The sequence below is a fragment of the Lathyrus oleraceus genome, chromosome 4 (genome assembly GCF_024323335.1).
Source record: "Lathyrus oleraceus cultivar Zhongwan6 chromosome 4, CAAS_Psat_ZW6_1.0, whole genome shotgun sequence".
Taxonomy (NCBI): domain Eukaryota; kingdom Viridiplantae; phylum Streptophyta; class Magnoliopsida; order Fabales; family Fabaceae; genus Lathyrus; species Lathyrus oleraceus.
This window is the reverse complement of record NC_066582.1, coordinates 292,967,130-292,975,056: the sequence shown is the minus strand read 5'-3', so window position 1 is coordinate 292,975,056 and position 7,927 is coordinate 292,967,130.

Below are 7,927 nucleotides of genomic sequence, written 5' to 3'. Positions count from 1 at the left end.
TTATATACTTGGAATTGGAGAAAATTGAGGCCAGATTCGTGATCCTGAGAATTTTCTCTTCAAATTAGTGTCCTTGTTTTCCATTTTGTTGGAGTTCAGGTTAGACCTGTCCGATGGTCCTCACTGGAGAAGGTGACCGGAGCTAAGGCTCCGATGGTGTGTTGGCAAGGTTCCAACCATCTGATCTTGGTCCAGCGTTCTAATCTTAGCCATTGGTTTTCATTTCTACGCATGTAGAGCTTTGACTCAAGTCCACCATGGATAGCGCGCGTGTGGCCATCAGATTTGCCACCTCAATTAATGAGGGAGATCTGATGGCCCTTGTTTTTTTTGTATTTTCTGATTTTTCATTTACTTTCTTTATTTTGTTTAATTCATATTAATTTCATATTTAATCCAAAAAATATGAGACTTTCACCAAAAATCTTTAAATATTTTTCTCTTTCATTTTCTGAATTAAATTATTTTTTGGGTTTATTTTGATATTTTTCATGAATTAAATGTTTTTGTGCATATTTTTAATTGTTTAAAAATACTTATGACTTTTCAAAAATCATGAACGTTTTTGTCTAAGGTTCTTTGACCTTGTGTGACCTATGATAAATCGCTTGGCCACTTATTTGGTGCTTTGAAGAGATTTTAGTTCTTGAGCAAATTAAATTGAATTTTATTGTATTTTTAATTGATTAATTGTGTTAAAGTCATGTTGAGCCATTTTTATGGTCATGTGATATTTAACTATTTGTTTGGGACTTGGTCAAGGTTGATTTGACTTTTGTTGAATTAAAATCATTGGATTTGGGGAATTAATGAAATGTACATTTCATCTCCAAAAATAAATGAATGATTTTAATTTGATAAAATTCCTCCCATGACCAATTTGTGTTTCTTTCACTCCCCTTCCTCTTCATCTTCATCCTTATCCCTATTCTTTCACATTCCTTTCATTGACCAATGAAGTGTCAATATCCTTAGGCTAATTGGTTCATTAATGACTTTGTGTCAGATAAACCAATACAAGTATGGATGAGATAGGTCCATCCCTTTTGATGTTTTCTTTTATTGTGTGGTATGTTTTAGGAGTTTGATTCATTACGCCAAATCTCTAACATGCATTAACACCTAAATTTTTACTGCCCGACCTCAGATAGTTGTGACATCAACATAAGTCCAATTACGATTGCTTAACATATAGCCAAATTTGACCCTAAACGCATAACATTCTAGTAAGTGAGATTGTAAGTCTCCCATCTTTCATGGTTTTGTGTGAAAACTTGGCATATATTCTTTCCTATGAAAGATGTCTTAGTTCAAGGATCCATGCTTGTGATAAGTGGGTTGAGTGTTCTCCAAAGAAAGACTTGAACAAAAAACAAAGCAAAATAAATATTAACTTCTAATCAACTAATAACTAACATTTAATTTCAAGTTATTTACTTGTAATGCACTTTAATTTTAAGCTTTATTCATTTGCCATTATTCATACCATTCAAATTGTTTACTTTAATTTCATTTTTACTTTGTCCACTTGGACCATATTTTATGATATATGGTGTTTCTATATACTTGTTTGTTTGTGTGGTATTTTGACCTTAAGGTACATAATAAGAACAAAAACCCTGAAAAACATTTTATGTGGACTGATGGTTTGATCTGAGAATATTTCACTTAGAATTTAGGCAACACTCCCTATGCAAAGGACTTGGTCAATGCCAACTTTCTTGAAACCAAGTGCTTGTGAAGTGAACTTTCATATGATACAAAATTGAAGATCCATTTGAGTTCATCTGCAACATGATCACAGTGAAGTTGTTATTTTGAACCTGTGGCTAATGCCACCTTTGGATTCTTCTGATACATGGGAAATTTTGAAGAAGATCATGGAGTTGCTAAGCTTGGATGTGGCTATCTTTATTTGATGCCTTGTTATTGAACTTTCTATTTGTGTATTTTTTGTTGCTTGATTCTAAAGTCCAATGGAAATTTGGGTTTCTATATGACGTTCTTGTCTGTTGGATTGCATCCCATTGGTCAGATCTTTTCAACTCCCAACTTTTAAATTTTTGTTTAGGATTAGTCTCTCCATCTCCTCCACATATCTTTAATTTCAAAATCTCTCCCTCCTTTTTTTATAAAATTTTCTTTGATTGTATCTGTTTTCTTAACTTTGACCATATTGCAAATTAGAAACTTTGGCCTTATGCCATTGCATTTTCAAACTTTTTCTTAATCAAACTTGTAAATAAATTTAACTATACTTGACTTAAAATTTCAAAAGCCAAAAAGAACTAACACTCATTCAAACCATTTTTAGTCCCTTGTGCGTTTGTAAAACTTAAATTTTTGTTAAAAGCAATGTACTCACTTTGAAATTGATACCACAAACTACGAGGTTTTAATCCCTCATTTTTATGTTGGTATGTAGGCACAAGTCCGAAGGTCTTGTCAAACACAAAAATATAATTAATGAATTCTTTTCTCATCCCCAAACTCTGTTTTATTTGCAAACATCATTTGTACAAAAAACACAGATGCACAAATAAAAGGGCTCCCTAGGAGTACCTAGGACACTTTGGGTGCTAAAACCATCCCTCTGTGTAACCAACCCCCTTACCTGTAATCTTTGGCATTTTATTAGTTTTTATTTGAAAACTTCTTATCTTTTAGGTTTTCTTCGTACTTTTCCCTTTTTCCTTGGAAACAATAAAAGCGCAGTGGCGACTTTGGTTTTATTGACGTCTAGTTTATCCATAGCTTGATGGCCTTGAATTTACCGCTACAATATGCATGATTTTGGACCCTTTGAAATCATTCTTTGCGATTTTTACACCCCCGTGCAAGCATGCATGAGTTCATTACTATTTTTGGAGTTTGAGTTGGAGTGTGCAAAAAGCATTTGAAAAGCCTATAAAAACAAGTGCCATAAGCTTAGAAAGGCATCAACACCTTGCCCAAGCTTTGCCAAGACAACTCAGACGCCTCACTCCATAGAATTTCTTAAGGATTTCATTGAAATCGAGTTTGAATTTCACCTCCTATTTTGAAGTTCAAACTCCAAGAATTTATTGCCCTTTTCATCTCAATTGATCACTACAACAAAGAGGAGGAAGAATCAAGTAAATTCAGATCAAGATCAAGCTCAATTGAAGTTACTCGAAGGTTAAATTTCAGAAACTTCATCTCTTCGATTTTCTCTCAATTTTTTAGGTTTTATTTGTGATTTTCGGTTGGATGAAGTCCTATCAATGTAGGCAACAAGATTGAGTTGCTTTGAGGTCAAATCGAAGCAACTCAATTCATGATACTCAAAATTCAAATCCTTGTATCTTTTTAAATACTTGGAATTGGAGAAAATTGAGGCCAGAATTGTGATCTTGAGCATTTTCTCTTCAAATTAGTGTCCTTGTTTTCCATTTTCTTGAAGTTCAGGTTAGACTAGTCCAGTGGTCCTCACCGGAGAAGGTAACCGGAGCTAAGGCTCCGATGGTGTGTGGCAAGGTTCCAACCATCTGATCTTGGTCCAGCGTTCTAATCTTGGCCATTGGTTTTCTTTTCTACGCGTGTAGAGCTTTGACTCAAGTCCACCATGGACAGCGCACGCGTGGCCATTAGATCTATCACCTCAATTAATGAGGGAGATCAAATGGCCCTTGTTTTTTTTTGTAGTTTCTGATTTTTCATTTAATTTCTTTATTTTGTTTAACTCATATTAATTTCATATTTAATCCAAAAAATATGGGACTTTCACCTAAAATCTTTAAATAGTTTTCTATTTCATTTTTTGAATTAAAATTATTTTTCTGGTTAATTTTGATATTTTTCATGAATTAAATGTTTTTGTGCATATTTTTAATTGTTTAAAAATACTTATGACTTTTCAAAAATTATGAAACTTTTTGTCTAAGGTCTATTGACCTTGTTTGACCTAGGATAAATCTCTTGGCCACTTATTTGGTGCTTTGAAGAGATTTTAGTTCTTGACCAAATTAAATTTAATTTTAATGTATTTTTAATTTGATTTTTAATTGATTAATTGTATAAAAGTCATGTTGAGCCATTTTTATGGTCTTGTGATGTTTGACTATTTGTTTGGGTCTTGGTCAAGGTTGATTTGACTATTGTTGAATTAAAATCATTGGATTTAGGGGATTGATGAAATGTACATTTCATCTCCAAAAATGAATGAATGATTTTTATTTTATAAAATTCCTCCCATGACCAATTTGTGTTTCTTTCACTTCCCCTTCCTCTTTATCTTCATCCCTATTATTTCACGTTCCTTTCATTGACCAATGAAGTGTCAACATCTTTAAGCTAATTGGTTCATTAATGACTTTGTGTCAGATAAACCAATACAAGTATGGATGTGATAGGTCCATCCCTTTTGATGTTTTAGGAGTTTAATTCATTATACCAAATCACTAACATGCATTAACACCTAAATTTTTATTACCCAGCCTCGAATAGTTGTTACTTCAACATAAGTCCAATTACGATTGCTTAACATATAGCTATGTTTGACCGTAAACGCATAACATTTTAGTAAATGAGATTGTAAGTCTCTCATCTTTCATGGTATTGTGTGGAAACTTGGAATTTTTTCCTTCCTATGCAAGATGTCTTAGTTCAAGGATCCATGCTTGTGATAAGTGGGTTGAGTGTTCTCCAAAGGAAGACTTGAACAAAAACAAAGCAAAATAAATATTAACTTCTAATCGACTAATAACTAGCATTTAATTTCAAGTTATTTACTTTTAATGCACTTTAATTTTAAGCTTTTTTAATTTGCCATTATTCATACCATTCAAATTGTTTACTTTAATGTCATTTTTACTTTGTCGACTTGGACCATATTTTGTGATATATGGTGTTTCTATATACTTGTTTGTTTGTGTGGTCTTTTGACCTTAGTGTACATAATAAGAACAAAAACCCTAAAAAACATTTTTTGTGGACTGATGGTTTGATCTGAGACTATTGGACTTAGAATTTAGGCAACATTCCCTATGCAAAGGACTTGGCCAATGCCAACTTTCTTGAAACCAAGTGCTTGTGAAGTGAACTTTCATATGATACAAAATTGAAGATCCATTTGAGTTCATCTGCAACATGATCATCGTGAAGTTGTTATTTTGAACCTGTGCCTAATGCCACCTTTGGAGATATTTGATACATGGGAAATTTTGAAGAAGAGCATGGAATTGCTAAGCTTGGATGTGGCTATCTTTATTTGATGCCTTGCTCTTCAACTTGCTATCTGTGTATTGTTTGTTGCTTGATTCTAAAGTGAAAGAGAAATTTGGGTTTCTGTATGACATTCTTCTCTATTGGATTGCAGCCCATTGGTCAGATCTTTTCGACTCTCAACTTTTAATTTTATGCTTAGGATTAGTCTCTTCATCTCCTCCCCATTTCTTTAATTTCAGAATCTCTACCTCCTTTTGTTTTAAATCTTCTTTGATTGTATCTATTTTCTAAACTTTGACCATATTGCAAATAAGAAACATTGGCCTTATGCCATTACATTTTCAAACTTTTTCTTAATCAAACTTGTAAATAAATTTAACTATACTTAACTTAAAATTTCAAAAGCCAAAAAGAACTAACACTCATTCAAACCATTTTTAGGCCCTTGTGCGTTTGTAAAAGTTAAATTTTTGTTAAAAGTAATGTACTCACTTTGAATTTGATACCACGAACTACGAGGTTTTGATCACTCATTTTTATGTTGGTACGTAGGCACAAATCAAAAGGTCTTGTCAAACACAAAAATATAATAAATGAATTCTTTTCGCATCCTCACACTCTGTTTTATTTGCACACATCATTTTCACAAAAAACACATGTGCGCACAAAATAGGGCTCCCTAGGAGTACCTAGGACACTTTGGGTGCTAACACCGTCCCTCTGTGTAACCAACCCCCTTACCTATAATCTCTGGCATTTTATTAGTTTTGATTTGAAAACTTCTTATCTTTTAGGTTTTGTTCGTACTTTTTCCTTTTCCCTTGGAAACAATAGAAGCGCGGTGGCGACTCTGGTTTTATGGACGTCTAGTTTATCCATAGTTTGATAGTCATGAATTTACCACAATAATGTGCACGATTTTGGACCCTTTGAAATCATTATTTGGGCTTTGTACACACCCATGCAAGCATGCATGAGTTCATTACTATATTTGGAGTTTGAATGGAAGTGTGCAAAAAGCATTTGAAGAGCCTATAAATATAAGTGCCTTAAGCTCAGAAAGGCATCAACACCTTGCCCAAGCTTTGCTAAGACAACTCAGACGCCTCACTCTATAGAATTTTTTAAAGATTTCATTTAAATCGAGTTTGAATTTCACCTCCTGTTTTGAAGTTAACACTCTAAGAATTAATTTCCCTTTTCATCTCAATTGATCACTACAAGCAAGAGGAGGAAGAATCAAGCAAATCCAGATCAAGATAAAGCTGAATTGAAGTTACTCGAAGGTTAAATTTCAAAAACTTCATCTATTAGATATTCTCTCAATTATTCACTATTATTTGTGATTTTTGGTTGGCTGAAGTCCTATCAATGTACGTAACAAGATTGAGTTGCTTTGAGGTTAAATCGAAGCAACTCAATTCATGATTCTCAAAATTCAAATCCTTGTATCTTTTTATATACTTGGAATTGGAGAAAATTGAGGCCAGATTCGTGATCCTGAGCATTTTCTCTTCAAATTAGTGTCCTTGTTTTCCATTTTCTTGAAGTTCAGGTTAGACTAGTCCGGTGGTCCTCACCGGAGAAGGTGACCGGAGCTAAGGCTCCGATGGTGTGTTGGCAAGGTTCCAACCATCTGATCTTGGTCCAACATTCTAATCTTGACCATTGGTTTTCTTTTCTACGCGTGTAGAGCTTTGACTCAAGTCCACCATGGATAACGCGCGCGTGGCCATTAGATCTGCCACCTCAATTAATGAGGGAGATCCGATGGCCCTTGTTTTTTTTTGTATTTTCTGATTTTTCATTTAATTACTTTATTTTGTTTAATTCAAAATAGTTTCAATTTAATCCCAAAAATATGGGACTTTTCACCAAAAATCTTTACATATTTTTCTCTTTCATTTTTTGAATTAAAATTATTTTGTGGGTTATTTTTGATATTTTTCATGAATTAAATGTTTTTGTGCATATTTTTAATTGTTTAAAAATACTTCTGACTTTTCAAAAATCATGAAAGTTTTTGTCTAAGGTCCTTTGACCTTGTTTGACCTAGGATAAATCTCATGCCACTTATTTGGTGATTTAAAAAGATTTTAGGTCTTGAGCAAATTAAATTGAATTTTAATGTATTTTTAATTTGATTATTAATTGATTAATTGTGTAAAAGTCATGTTGAGCCATTTTTATGGTCTTGTAATGTTTGACTATTTGTTTGGGCCTTGGTCAAGGTTGATTTGACTTTTGTTGAAATAAAATCAATGGATTTAGGGGATTGATGAAATGTACATTTCATCTCCCAAAATGAATGCATGATTTTAATTTGATAAAATTCCTCCCATGACCAATTTGTGTTTCTTTCACTTCCCCTTCCTCTTCATCTTTAACCCTATTCTTTCCCATTCCATTCATTGACCAATGAAGTGTCAATATCCTTAGGCTAATTGGTTCATTAATGACTTTGTGTCAGATAAACCAATACAAGTATGGATGAGATAGGTACATCCCTTTTGATCTTTTCTTTTAGTGTGTGGTATGTTTTAGGAGTTTGCTTCATTACACCAAGTCTCTAACATGCATTAACAACTAAATTTGCATTGCCCGACCTCATATAGTTGTGACTTCAACATAAGTACAATTACGATTGCATAACATAGAGCAAAATTTGACCCTAAAGGCATAACATTCTAGTAAGTGAGATTGTAAGTCTCCCATCTTTCATGGTATTATGTGGAAACTT